General features: G+C 44.5%; 1 non-coding gene across 1 annotated transcript; it reads left to right on the forward strand.

Moving 5' to 3' along the window:
* Positions 1-504: 504 nt before the first annotated feature.
* Gm23308 lies at positions 505-608 on the forward strand. Its single transcript, XR_003950785.1, has one exon. It is a non-coding gene; the product is annotated as a U6 spliceosomal RNA (small nuclear RNA).
* Positions 609-14,900: the final 14,292 nt, after the last annotated feature.

The raw sequence follows: 14,900 nt of genomic DNA on the forward strand, positions 1-14,900 counted from the left end.
AGTGTCCACCTGTACCATGGGAATCTCTTTTTTTTAGAACTGAAGACAGACACCCAGCCCAGCTTGCTCAAGACGGGAGTCCACCAGAGCAGACAGCAAATCTCAGAAACAAGCCCTCTTGAAAATCTCACTTATCAAAGGGAGAATGGTGTCTCCCCGATTCAGTCCCCCTCCCTATTTACTACCTAGGATTCAGGATCTTCCCAGCCTTGAGGTGCCCAGGGCTCTGGCCCCACCTGCCATTATAGCAAGCCCACTTCTCTTGGCAGAAACACTGCAGGCGCCACTCAAACCTGGATGCCAGCATGTCTGTGGATGGATAAGGCAGATCCTTCCGCATTATACTCAACTCATGTTGGATATTCGTAAGTTTTTCAGAACCTGTGGGTATAAGCTAGGACCTCCAAAACTGAATGTCTGAAAATTCCACAAAATTGGTAAAAGAATGGAATACCACAAAAGGCTTAGCATACATAAAAACAAAACAAAACAAAACAAAACATGCTTCTTTCAGCTGCAGATATATTATCATTGAAAAGGTACAGAGAAGATTTGCATTGCCCCTGGGAGAGAACGAAACCCAACTTTGAGTAGCATTCCATTTTTTTAAAGCATTATCTATCTATAAATCCAACCCTACAGAAGGCACTAGAAGGAAAATTCTAACCTGAAGAGGTTAACCACACTTAAGAAAGCACGAGGAGTAAATAATGTCAGACCAACAAATCAAAAGAGGAGAAACAACTACAGCAGCAACAACAAAATAACAGGAATCAACAAACACTGTTCATTGATAACTGTAAACATAAATGGTATCAATTCCCCATAAAAAGACACTGGATGGATTTAAAAACTGGTCCTTACCATCAAGAATAGACATCACCACAAGGTAAGAGAATGGACAAAGATAGTCCAAGCAAGTGAACTAAAGAAGCAAACTGGTGTAGCTATTTTGATATCTGACAGAATAAATGACTGGAACTAGAAAAAATAATCATCCTGAGTGAGGTAACCCAGACCCAGAAAGACCAGTATGGTATGTATTCACTTACATGTGGATATTAGCTGTTAAGTCAAGGATAACCAAACAACATGGAATCACAGAAGTTAGGTATAGAGTAAGGGACTAGGAATGGCAGGTAGATATTTGTAGGAAAGGGAAATAGAACAGATGGTTATGGGAGGATGGTGGGGAGAGAGGGGGAGGATCAAATGGGTGGGGGGAGGGAAGAAAGGGATGAGGGAGGGAACAGAAGGAGAGACAGCTAAAACTAAGGCCCATTTGAGTACTACTATAGAAATGTACTATGGTAGAGGCTTCCTAAAATATATACATATATGAAATCAATCTAAATGAAATTGACAAATGACAGGGGTGACAGAGTCCCAGTTGACTACCTTGACACCAAAAGAAGCTTCCAGTACTGGTTTTTGGTTACATCTATTTGAGCTGTTGGTCAAAAGAGTCTCTTGGGAACTGCCAAACAACCCAGGCTGTTGTTGCCAAGAGTATAGGTGGCCCATTACCGAAGACAACACCTACACAAATCATTGAATGTGGAAAAGTTGAGCTGGTGCCTTCTATAATCTGGTGTCTTTGGTACAGGAAGGTATGCTACCAAAAGGAGAAAAATAAACAGCAACCCATCTACAGAACCCTTGGATCCTGCCTGGTGTCCTGCCTGCAAGATATGCATGTTCAATTGTAGGCTTAGATTTTTCTAAAACCTATTTTAATAAGAGTTTTCAAATGCTTCAACCCATCCCCACCCCTTCTTGCCTACCATCCAAAGGTAGGGGAGAAAGGACAGTAAATAGGACAAGGGGATGTGGACCTGTTTGGAAGTAGTTTTGGGGGCAATTCCAATCTCCGTTGTCAGGATACCAGCAGTCTAGTTCAGCAGTGTCAGGATATCAAACACAAATCAACAGCAGCAGCAGCAACCAGCAGAAACAGCCAGGCCTCCACCAAACCAGCATGAATCAGTGGGAACAACCAGGACCAGCCAAGATGCCAGGTGAAGTTCTCTGTTGTGCCTCTGTCAACAGAGTGAAGACCTGAAAAATAAGGATAACTGAAGGGATAAAAATAGGACTTGATCAATAAGATTTTTAATGCTTTAAATTTTTAAAATTTTATTATTTTACATGTGGGTGTGGGTGGGGTGGGAGGGTTGCTTGCATGTATGTCTGTGCACTGTATATATTCAGTGCCCGCAGAGGCCAAAAGAGGGCATGGGATCTCCTGGAGCTGGAGCTAGAGATGGATGGCTGTGAGCTGCCATGTGGGAACTAGGAACCTCAGGTTTCTAGAAGAGCAGCCAATGCCCTTAATGGATGTGCCAGATCTCCAGCTCTAGTAAGCAGTATTGTCACTAAAAGGTACTCAGCTTCATTTGTCATTGCAGAATTACAGATTTAAAGCATAATGCGTACAAAGCCACCAACATATCTAAACTATAGAGAACATAAAATGCAAATATTGACAAATATATGGATCAGCCCATAACTTCATACAATGCTGGAAGCGTATCAGTTGGTGTCTTCATTTGGGTTTTATTGCTGTGAAGAGACACTCTGACCAAGGCAGCTCTTATAAGGACAACATTTAATTGGGGCTGGCTTACAGGTTCTGTCCATAATCATCACAGTGGGAAGCATGGCAGTATCCAGGCTGGCATGGTGCTCTAGAAGGAGCTGAGTGCTCTACATCTTGATTTGAAGGCAGCCAGGAGGGAATCCTCTTCTACAGGAAGACAGGAGGAGGCTCTCTGTTCCACACTGGGTGGAGCTTGAGCACAGGAGAAGAACTTAAAGCTTACACAGTGACACACTTCCTCCATCAAGGCCACCCCTATTCCAACAAAGCCACACCTCCTAATAGCACCACTTCCATTGGTCAAGCATATTCAAACCTCAGTTGGTATGGCGGTTTGTAGATATGTTAGTAGCTACTCGAGTTGAACATATAGACTAAATGACGCAATAGCTCTACTTCCATTTGTATAACCTAAAGAAGTGTATGTGTTTGTGTTCATGTAAAGACACCTGCCATAGTATCCAAAATAGCACTATTCACAATAGCTCTGAACTGGAAGTTATGTCCACTAACATTACAACTGACAGGTTATGGTGTAGTCAGAGCGTGCAATAAATATGAAGAAAGGAGAAAGAACAGACTTGAAATTTCATGTAACATGAGTGAATACATTGCAATGAGAATGAAGGGAGACAAGAAAACACACAAAGGACACACAGTATGCAACATGGAAACCCAAAGGAGTCTCCACTGCTAAGAGTCAGGATAGTGGGCTGGAGAGATGGTTCAGTGGTGAAGACTGCTTGCTGCTTTTTCAGAGTACACAGGTTTGGTTCCCAGCACCCATGTCAGGTGGCTCACACCTACCTGTAACTCCAGGGCATCCAGTGCCCCCTTCCAGACACACACACATGCACATAACTGAAAATAAAATAAATCTTTAAAAGGGAGTCTGGATAGTGACTTTCTTTTTTTGTTGCTGATAATGGTGCTGTGAGCTGGTTAAATTATAACTCAAGGGGGAGGGAGAGGGAGGAGGAAGGGAAAGGGAGAAGGGAGGGGAACGGGAGGGGGAGGATTGGATGTGGGAAAACTCATTTTAGTATGCTGGGCATTTCTAAATTGGATGTAGGAAAGAAAACGTTCCTTTTTGTATTTTCAACTTTTGTTTGTCGTAATCAAAAGATACTTTTGTTTTTGTTTTTTTTGTTTTTTTGTTTGCTTTTTGAGACAGGGTTTCTCTGTGTAGCCCTGGCTGTTCTGGAACTCACTTTGTAGACCAGGCTGGTCTCGAACTCAGAAATCTGCCTGCCTCTGCCTCCTGAGTGCTGGGATTAAAGGCGTGCGCCACCATGCCTGGCCAAGACAACCAGGGCTATACAGAGAAACCCTGTCTTGAGCCCTCCTCCCCCAAATTAAAAAAAAAATGAAAGTGATAAAAAAATTTAAAAATCCTAATGTAGCAGTGAATTAATTAAACTGCTTTGGCTCCTGGTGCGGCATGCATTGCACCCGCCCAAGAGCTCTCTGGATTCGAGAATCACACACACACACACACACACACACACACACACACACACACACACACACCATGCCAGCTAATTTTGATATGCCTTGACTAGCTCAATGGCTGAGCACTTCTGTAAATCTCTCCTCAGCTAACATACATTCTTTCTCTTCTCCAACATTCCTGAGTCAACTTGCTAAATCAACATTTCATCTCTGCTACCCAAGACTCAATCGGGGGAGTGGCCCCTTGGGCCACTTCCCCGCCCCCTGGCCCCCCTGGCCCCCCATCCTTACTGCTGGCGGGACTTTTCATCTCTTTGCTTTCCAGTCATGGCGCTTCTCCATCTCTCCTTTCTCTCCCAGCCCATCGCAATCTAAAAGTTCTGCCTCGTCCTTCTGCCTAGCCGTTGGCTCTATGGCAATTCTTTATTACCAGTCGAAGTCCTCTGGGGGCAGGGACTTCTGGAAGTGGCTTTTGGGAGCTGAACTAAGACAAAACCCTAACAACCTAAACTCTCTGATTCAACACTCGATCTTAGCCCATAGGCGGAGAAGCGATAACTTTGTGATTCAAATTTCCTGAGTGCAAATTTGATTCCTAACTTTTGCTGTCTGTGTCAATATCATCTCTACAACCTTCTGTTTAACCCCATAAGCAGGACACTAAGTGCACCAGCTCAGAGAGGTGGCGGGACAACAGGTGAGATGACTACTGCCAGGAAGACCCTCCATAGCAGTCTAGTTATTTTAGGGGAAACTTTACTATCAATGAAGAATGAATGCTGAAGGTTTCCAATTCTTGCTGTGCAAGACTCACCTTTTAGTCCTTAAATCAAATACATAGTCAGATCCATTTGGAATTGGCTAAGCCTTCCCCTGGATGAAGCTCAGGGGCATGGTAAAGTCTTCCTCTGGTCTGAGTACCATTGTCTCTAAAGGATTGGTCAGTGAAGAGGAGGTGACATCCTAGATGACCTCACCCTGTGACTGCTCCCCTACAGAGATGCCCTATAGTGAGAGTTCCATTTCTTAAAAAAACCCGTTTTGTTATGTAAATATGTTTTTTTTTTTTAAATCAGGGATAAGAGGCTGCTTCACAGCAGGTGGTTGGGATTTGCCTACAGCACTAGCAGGCCTGTGATTTTTTGCCAGCTTCAGAGAGTTTAATTCTGGGGACACTGAAGAGGAAGTAAATGTAAGAGCCCCAGAGAGGCCAGGGGCAGGCTGAGGAAGTTGCTGCTCCCCATTCTGCTCCTGGATACTGTTGTTGCAGTTTGATGAGGAGAAATTGGAGATCTCCTGGACTACAGAGATCGGACTTGCCCCACAAGGAACCCAGTGCCTCTAATCAGCAGGAAGTAGTCTATTTGTTGAGAGAGATCTATGGCTCTTTCCCCCTCTAACCTTCTTTCTCTCCTACCTATTGTTGGGGAATTGGAAGGTGTTAAAGTGGAATAAGGGCTGGAAGGATGATAGATATAAGAGCCCAATAAAATCACTCAAAACATATACACCAGTAACCTCTTACCAAGCTGACTTCTCCCCTGTTTCCTGTACTTAGTAAAAATACTGAAGTTCCAGGATGTAGGTCAGTTGGGGCCCTCCTTGAGAAGAAACTCAGCCCACCAAGTCCCAGCTATTTTATATGTGTCCGTCCTTTTTCTTTCCCCTGTCACCCAAGACAGGCTTTCTAGGACCAAGCCATGAAGGACTTGATGACAGTGAATTTAGTTAATAGACTCTTCCTGCTCTTATGTTGGAGTTGCCCCCCCCCACCCCAAACCCTCACCTCCCATCCCCCCCATGCCCCTGGCAGGTCCAGGGCCTGCTCTGAGATCCAGGACTCACTTTGCAACCCACTTTGAGGGGCTCCAGTAAGCCACTCCTCAGGCAGTGGAATGCCTCACCGGGTTCCCTCATGCCAGTCTGGTGCCTGCTATACTTAACCAAACCACCCATGGAGTCTTCCATTACGAAAGACTCCATTATTAGAGGACTTCCATTATGAAAAAGCAGCTGTTCTCGAACCTTCCAGCAAGTCTCCGTTTAGCTGTTCTGGTGCCGGGAGGCAGCAGTGAGTTGGGCTGACCTGGAAAGGTTTTGGGTGCATAAACAATAAAGTATAATTTACCATGAAAGCGATTTCTTAGAGAGGATCTGCTACCGACCAAATAATGCCTGTGTGTAATTAGGTGTGCCTATGGTTAAAAGTCTGGGGTATGAGGGAAAAGGACATGTGCAGAAAGCAAGGGCTTATACAATCACAGCCAGCAGTAAAAGAATCACTTGAGTGAAGCCCCAGAACCAGACTCTACTCCCCTTGAACACCATGGAAGGAAGGTCCAGCCACTAACTGGAGCCTGCGAGCACCTTTCCTCAAAAGTTCTACTGTTGACCGTATTCTCTCTGACCTGTTAGCCTTTTTTGATTTGAATAAAGTTTCCTGGCTAGTCTACAACCTGTCTAGGTATTTTATTTCCTTTTGAAGAAGAGGTTAGGGACTCCAAGATACTGCAATCTATATCTCACCCACCGACAACAAAGCCAAACTGCAGCCAGAGTGGAGTCATGTGTGCCCTTAATCCCAGCTCTTAGAAAGTGGAAGGAGGGAGAACCTAGAGTTTCAGGTTATCCTCGGCGACATCAAGTCTAGCCTGAACTAAGTGAGATACTGTGTCAAAAATGAAAACAAAACAAACAACAGAAGAAGAAGAAGAAGAAAAAAACCTACACTCCAATCTGGCTCTCAAGGAGAAAAAGAAATTATAAAACCCTTAGGGAGCCAGGTGTGGTACCACACACCTTTAACCCCAGTAATCCCAGGATGCTGGTTGACTCTGGGAGTTTGAGGCCAGCCTGAATAGTGAATTCCATAGTGAATTCCAGGTCAGCCAGAACTACATACTGAGATACTGTTCTAAAATACGAGGAGGTAGAGAAGGAAACAAGGAACATGTGTGCTGTGTCAGCTTCCACCAGGACTGCTCTGTTCAGAGGCACAAAGCCCCTTGCACATGGCTGGGTTCTGTAGCATTCACTACGTTTGTGATCTCCAGTCTTGCCAGTGCTCAGGAAAAACCAGACATTGTCAGTGAGTCTGCTAGTTATTCTTGCGCTTCTGTGAATAAACACTTGAAGGAAATAAGGGAGGAAAGATTTAGTTTGCTCCACGGTTTCACCCAGAGAGCAGAGACAGCCATATCTCTCAGTTCAAGGTCAGCGTGGTCTACATGATGAATTCAAGCCAAGACTATGAACACACAGACCTTGTTTTAAAATACCAGAGTGATGGGGTAGAGAAGCAGGCTGTAATAACAGGCTAGAATAGGACCTGAAGAATGCATATATTCACTGTCATCTACTTCCTCAGACTAGGCCCTACTTCCAGATAATATCGTCTTAGTAAGAATCTATCCAGGGACTGATTCATCCATTGGATCAGAGTTCTCAAAATCTAATTGTCTAAGGGAATGGCACCAATGACCACTCAGATTGGTCTTTATTAATCATTTAAGTGCTTCTCCACACAGCAGGGTTGACAATTGAAATTAACCTTTACATGGCACAATTCTGCTCAAGTCCTAGAGAAATTATCTCACAAAGTCTTAAGGGACAATTACCTGTGAAGGCAGTGCCTTTGACAAACGGGGTGCCCACTGTGGAACACAGGAGAAGGAGGGTGTATGGGAGGTCCACCAGAGGCCAACGTGCACAGAGGGAGGTAGCAGACGAAATGTGCGTAGGAAGATTTTAAAATTGCAAATGGAGAGAAAGGTCTGAATAAAATCAGATGCATATCTTCATGTCTTTTATTGCACCTCTTCTGTGAATTAAAAATAACAATAGGCATGGTGGCATGCGCCTTTAATCTCAGCACACAAGAGGCAGAGGCAGGAAGATCTCTGTGAGTTTAAGATCAGCCCATTGCTTTTCAGGACAACCATGGCTACATAAAGAAACCCCATGCCATACATACATACATACATACATACATACATGCATATGAATATACATAATGTGAACATACACGTATACATGCATGTATGCATGCATACATGGTCTGGAGAGATGGTTTAACAGTTAAGAGTACTGACTAAGCTTCCAGACAACCTAGATTCAGTTGCTAGCACCCACATGATAGTTCACAATCACCTGTAATTCCAGTTCCACAGGATCTGAAGTCTACTACTTTTGGCCTCCTCAGGCAATGGGCATGCATGTGGTACAGAATTTCATGGAGGAACAAACATCTATCCACAAAAAATTAATAAAATAAAAACTACATACAAAAATCAGTCACATAACACTAAGTGATATAAAAAATGCACCTTTAAAAAATACTAAGATGGGGGCTGGAGAAATGGTCCAGCAGTTAAGAACACTGGTTGTTCTTCCACAGGTCCTGAGTTCAATTCCCAGAACCCACATGGTGGCTAACAACCATCTGTAATGGGATCCGATGCCCACTTTTGGCACTGAGACATGCATGCAGATGGAGCACTCATATACATGAAATACCCAAATCTTAAGAGGAGGAAGAGAAGGAGGATGAGAAGGAGGAAGAGAAGGAAAAGGAGAAAGAGAAGGAGGAGGGAAAGGAGTAGGAAGAGGAGGAGGAGGAGGAAGAGCTTCTCTGACCAAGGTTGAGAGCAGCACACTGGAGGCCTCAACACTGTTCTTATCACCATAGTTATTGCTGGGCAGTGGTAACCCACACCATTAATCCAACCACTCCAGAGGCAGAGGCAGGCAGATCTGAGTTGAAGGCCAGCATGGTTTACAGATGGAGTTCTAGGACAGCCAGGATTACATAGATAAACCCTGTGTCAAAAGAGGGGAGGTGGCTAGAGAAATAGCTCAGCCAGTAAAAGCACTGACTGCTCTTCCAGAGGTCCTGAGTTCAATTCCCAGCAACCACATAGTGGCTCAAAACCATCTGTAATGGGATCTGGTGCCCTCTTCTGGTGTGTCTGAAGACAGCTACAGTGTACTCAAACATAAAAAAAAAGGTGGGGGAGGTGTCAAGATAGTGCAAAAATTACTATGGGTAGTATTGCAATAGCTAATCTAATTAGATTTAAAATATACAAATCATAGCAAATTTGAATGCTTCTTTAGTGCAAGGAATCTAGATCTAGAGTCCAACAACTACTAGTTCACTGGACTCTTCTCCATCAACATAATTACTGCTATGTGTGTTTCCTGTGCATTTCTCCATTCTAAGAAATCTGCGTGATGCCTTACCATAGCATTCAATTCTCACCTTGATAGGATAAGCTCTGAACCCATTTGCTACGTGAAGAATTGTTAATCTCCACATAGTTGGACTTTGGCATCTGCTGTCACCTCCAGCAGAACACTACTTATAAAAGTAGCTTTGGGTCTGGGGAGCATCAACTACTAAACTCTGCTGCTTGGTTGGGAAGTAGAAGCCATGTCTTTGGTTGCATCACCCTTGGAAAAGCTGCCTGGAAGGAAGGACTACTCAGAGCCCCACTGTAGGCAGCCGGGTGCCTAAAAGATGGCGCCAGCCTCCAGTACAAGTCACCCGTAAACAATGCTACTGGGCAGGCGCTAGCCCGAATCTGGCGCCAACCCCTCCCGAGCGGGTGCATGTACATTAAAGTGCCGGCAGACTGACCAATCCCAGGAGGACACATAGCTCTCCCCAGTGCTGGGGTGTAGATAAGCAGTCCTCCCTGGGTTTCCCTGGTTCCCATAGCATCGAGGTGTTCCTGAAATAAAGAAGGCTGTTGAGAAGAATCCGACCGTGTTGCGTTTTTCTTGCTGGACGAGGTGAGTGCAACACCCCACTTGCCACCAGACATGACCCCAGAACAGGCATGGGCCTGGACAATGGATAATTTCGAGGCCCTGAGCAATCACTCCTGCCAGCACCCCTGGTTCTGTGGACCTGGGAACCCCATCATAGTCACACTGCTGGGTGGAGCTGCATTTGGAGATGAGAGGGGACAGAAACACTGTAGAGAGCCACACATTGAGGATCCAAGAATTGAAACTGCAGAGAGCCTTTAGGGATTCAAGAAGTAGGAGCCACTTACAGAAGGGCTCAATGGGCTCTGAACCAGCCAGAAGATGGCAGTGCCAACAGCAGTGGAGACATGCTTGTCCCAGGTGAATTCTGGAGCCAAGGGGGGCTCCCAGAAATGACTAAAACAGAGTCTTACATGAGAGAGGAACCAGGAAAGGAAAGACAAGCAAGCAATGTGGATAGCATACACAATGGCATCCTTCAATCTATTCCATGGGAGGAGCCAGAGAGTCAAAGGGGGTAGGTAGGCAGGAAATTCAGCTCTTACTCCCCTTGGGACCTTCTCTTTGTTCCCACAATCCTATTAGAGTCTCACAAGACAATGTAGCAGGTCTAGTCTCAGCATGGCCATGGCTCAGTGACCAGGCTGGAGGAGTCCTGAGCTTAGCTGCCCTGGATCAAAACAATCAGTCCTAGTTACTGGAGAGGCTGTCCTTCTGATCTGAGATACTCAAGCAATATCTAAGCCAAACATCTCTCCAAACGCAACTCCAACACAACATTTTTACAGATCAGGTATTCACTGCAATAAAGCAATGAAAAATAGACCAGGTTTGTTTATTATCTACCCCATCTCCATGGACTCCAAACTGAAAACCTTCTATTTGTTTAAATTTCTACTGAACAAAATATTGCAATGTCCAGAAATCAATCAAGGCTGGTATATAGAGAGAAGCTGAACTATGAGATTCAAGATAATCCATATTTGACCTTACTACTTGTGATGGTTTGTATATTCTTGGACCAGGGAGTGGCACCATCTGGAGTTGTGGCCTGGTTGGAATAGGTGTGTCACTGTGGGTGTGGGCTTAAGACTCTCATCCTAGTTGCCTGGAAGTCAGTCTTCTACTAGCAGACATAGAACTCTCAGCTCTGTTTGTGCCATGCTTGCTTGGATACTGCCATGATCCTACCTTGATGATAATGGACTGAAACTCTGAACCTGTAAGCCAGCTCCAATTAAATGTTGTTTTTTTTATAAGACTTGCCTTGGTCATGGTGTCTGTTCACATCAATAAAACCCTAGCTAAGACAGAAGTTGGTACTGGGAGTTGGGTATTGCTGTGATAGGCCTGACCACGCTTTTATTTGAAAGAACGTGGATTTTGGGACTTTGGATTTTGAAAGCAGTGGAATGCTTTAAATGGGACTCAATGGGTCATCCTAGTAGGAACATGGAAGACTTTGTTGCTGGGAGTAATTTGAACTGTGTTGACCTGGCCCAAGAGATTTCAAAGGAGAAGAATTTCAGAATGTGTCATAAAGACTGTTTTTGTGGTATTTTGGTGAAGAATGTACCTACTTTTTGCCCTTGCCTGAAAAGTCTGCCTGAGGCTAAGGTGAAGAGACTCAGATTAATTGCATTGACAAAGGAAGTTTCAAAAAAGCTCAGCAGAGACTTTGTTCTCTGGTTAAGTCTTATGAAGAGAGGTTTGAATAAGCATAGCAAGCTTAGAAAGGAAAAATATAAAATATGTGGTTCTAGTATTAAAGGGGTACCAGGAAGTGAAATGGAGCAAAATCCTGTGTTCTAGGAGATAACAGATTAAAGGAGTGGGACGTTGGGGCAAGATCCTACCCAGCTAAATTTAGATCCAGGCATGGTGGTCATACCTTTAATCCCAGGAGACAGGCATGCTGATATCTTCGTTCAAGGCCAATCTACAGAGCAAGACCCAGGATAGCCAAGCTTAGGTAGTGAAGGATTTGGAAAACAGAAAGCCAGTGACAATGTAATAGTACAAGTGGGTCATGTTCTAATTCCTGCAAGCAGCAGAACTCGGCAGCTTCAGCCATGTGGCTCTGGCTCTAGAGTTAAGAATGGAAGGGACTACTGGGACAATTGATGCTGGTTAGCTGGAGCTAAGGAATTAGCAGTGATTAAGAAGAGGCCAGCATCACTGAGGTGAAATCTTCTGGGAAGTGTTTTCTGGGAGCACAAAGAAGCTGTGTTCCAGAGATACCCAAGGTTGTACCTCATGCTGCAGCTGGACTTGGTAATGTGTAAGAATCACCCAGGTGGTACTGGTTTTGAAGGCATGAAGGTGTCATGAAGAAAAGCTGAGGCTTGGCACTGTGAGAGGTCATGGAAGGACATTGGAGAAGGTATAGCCTCAGCTGCAATTGATGGCCCAGGACTGAAGGGATCATGCAAAGGATTTGAGGCTTGGCACCATGAAGAGAGCCGATGAGAGGCTATTGGTAAAGCCTAGTTGGAGTGGAACACCCGAGTGTATTGGAGATGTCAGTACCATGGGATGATCACCAAGAACAGCAGCCTTAGTGGAGTGGATCAAACTGAGCTTAGAGTGCTACAGAGGGCAGAGCTGGAAAAGTGATGCCAGCCCTTAGGAGGAGTCCAAAAGATCAAGTGGAATCCCAGACACTGAAACAAGGAGCTGTAACATTGAAATTGCCTTGGAGACACAAAGATGTTAAAGATGCCAGAGCCATGGGATACATGTTGAGGAAAGCTGCTAACAGGGAGTGGAACCAGCCGAGGAGAAAACAGTTTGTTGCAGTCAACAAAGATGAAAAAGGAGTGGAGATCTGAAGACTGCTTCGACATCATCCATGGAGATGCAGAGTTTAGAGTTTGGCCAGCTGGTTTCCTGCCTTGCTTTGGGGATTACAGTTAATTAGTTGGATGAATCTCAGAAGAGACCTTGAACTTTGAACTTTTAACATTGCTGAGACTGCTATAGACTATGAGGACTTTGAAAGTTGGACTAAATGCATTTTGCATTATGCTATGTTTAAGTATGGCCCCCATAGACTCATGTTTTTGAACAAGTCTATGAGGGCCAGGGAGTGGAATGTGATGGTTTGTATATTCTTGGACCAGGGAGTGGCACCATCTGGAGTTGTGGCCTGGTTGGAATAGGTGTGTCACTGTGGGTGTGGGCTTAAGACTCTCATCCTAGTTGCCTGGAAGTCAGTCTTCTACTAGCAGACATAGAACTCTCAGCTCTGTTTGTGCCATGCTTGCTTGGATACTGCCATGATCCTACCTTGATGATAATGGACTGAAACTCTGAACCTGTAAGCCAGCTCCAATTAAATGTTGTTTTTTAATAAGACTTGCCTTGGTCATGGTGTCTGTTCACATCAGTAAAACCCTAACTAAGACACTACCAAATTATTTTTCATCATTTTTATACTAGAAACAGAAGTTCTGCAAGAATGCCTGATATTTTCTATTGTTGATGAAGTATTGAAGCATTCTTCTCCCAGGACTGTTCTTAACAGAAGAAATTATGGGGGCTGTCATTCTCTCAGTGAATCCAAGACATTGAGTCTTCCCATCTTTATTGAAAGGTTCAGGTGAATTAATGAAAATGTTAAAAACTCAAAGGAAAAAGGTGCTGGGCAGTATTTCTTTACAGTGCTATACTGGCTGGGTTTGTGTGTTAACTCACATAGCTGGAGTTATCACAGAGAAAGGAGCATCCCTTGAAGAAATGTCTCCATGAGATCCAGCTGTAAGGCATTTTCTCAATTAGTGATCAAGGGGGAAGGGCCCATTGTGGGTGGTGCCATCTCTGGGCTGGCAGTCCTGGGTTCTCTAAGGGGGCATGCTGAGCAAGCTAGGGGAAGCAATCTAATAAGCAGCACCCCTTCAGGGCCTCTGCATCTCCTCCCTCCAGGTTCCTGCCTTGTGTGAGTTCCAGCCCTGACTTCCTTGTGGAAGTGTAAGCTGAATAAACCCTTTCCTCTCCAATTTGCTTCTTGGTCATGGTGGTTCATCACAGCAAGAGAAATTCTGATTAAGACAAATGCTTATTTTCTACACGGACTCCTTGAAAAATGAAGTTTGAAGAACAAACTTGAAGACTGTTCTCCATGATACTTCAGTGTCCTTTTCACACTGATATCTATGTGACACTCTCTAGCCTGGTGCATAACTTACCTCACAGGTTAGGTAGGTCTTGCTGGGGGAAAAAAAGAGAACACTTAAAATTCCTGGGAATACTGAAATGGTAAAACTGCAACCCAAAGTCCAATAAAGTAGAAAAACACTGTCTTAGATTCATTCACACAAGATGTTGACCATGCTTGAGCACTAGTACCCACATTCTCAGCATGGTGTAGACCCATCCATGACTCCTTTCCCCCTTATCTCCCTCCATCCCTGCCTTCCTTCATTTATATATTCCTCCCTTACTTCTTCTCACTGGTTAGCCCTGTCTATCCTAGAATTCTCTGTGTAAATCAGGTTACTCTAAACTCACAGGGAACCACCTGCCTGAGTGAACATGCCTACCTCAGATCCATTTCCAACTGAGAGGCTAGACTTTCTGGAAGACCAACAGCTGAGGTAAGGTTTATAAATTGTGAAGCTCTTCCACGACTGGAAGCACATAAAAGTCACCCTCTCAAGGCCACGTGGCTGGGTCTTCTGTGTCAGGGCTAGCACTGCTGTGACCTTCCAGCATAGCCAGTCCTGTTTCTGCAGTTGAGTTCACTTGTGATGCAGAAATTTGCTCTGGAAATTGCTAAAAGTAGTAAGATTCTCCTGTGCAGATGTGCTGGCACAGGCCTCTAATTCCCATAATAGAGAGGCAAGGCAAAGTGAATCGGAGTTCAGGGCTAGCCTAGTGTACACAGAGAGTGCAGAACAGCTAAGCTACTGAGAACCAGTGTCTCAAAGGAAAAAAAAGGTACAAACAAACAAACACCCCTGGGATGTTGTATGCACCTGAAGGACCCAAGACATCCGAGTTTCCCCTGGGACAAAGGGAGATGTGTCTGGAGAGCTGCACACTTAATATGGTTTTAATAATCTTCCCTGGCACTCCT

Source organism: Mus musculus, chromosome 13 (genome assembly GCF_000001635.26).
Source record: "Mus musculus strain C57BL/6J chromosome 13, GRCm38.p6 C57BL/6J".
In the NCBI taxonomy this organism is placed as follows: Eukaryota; Metazoa; Chordata; class Mammalia; order Rodentia; family Muridae; genus Mus; species Mus musculus.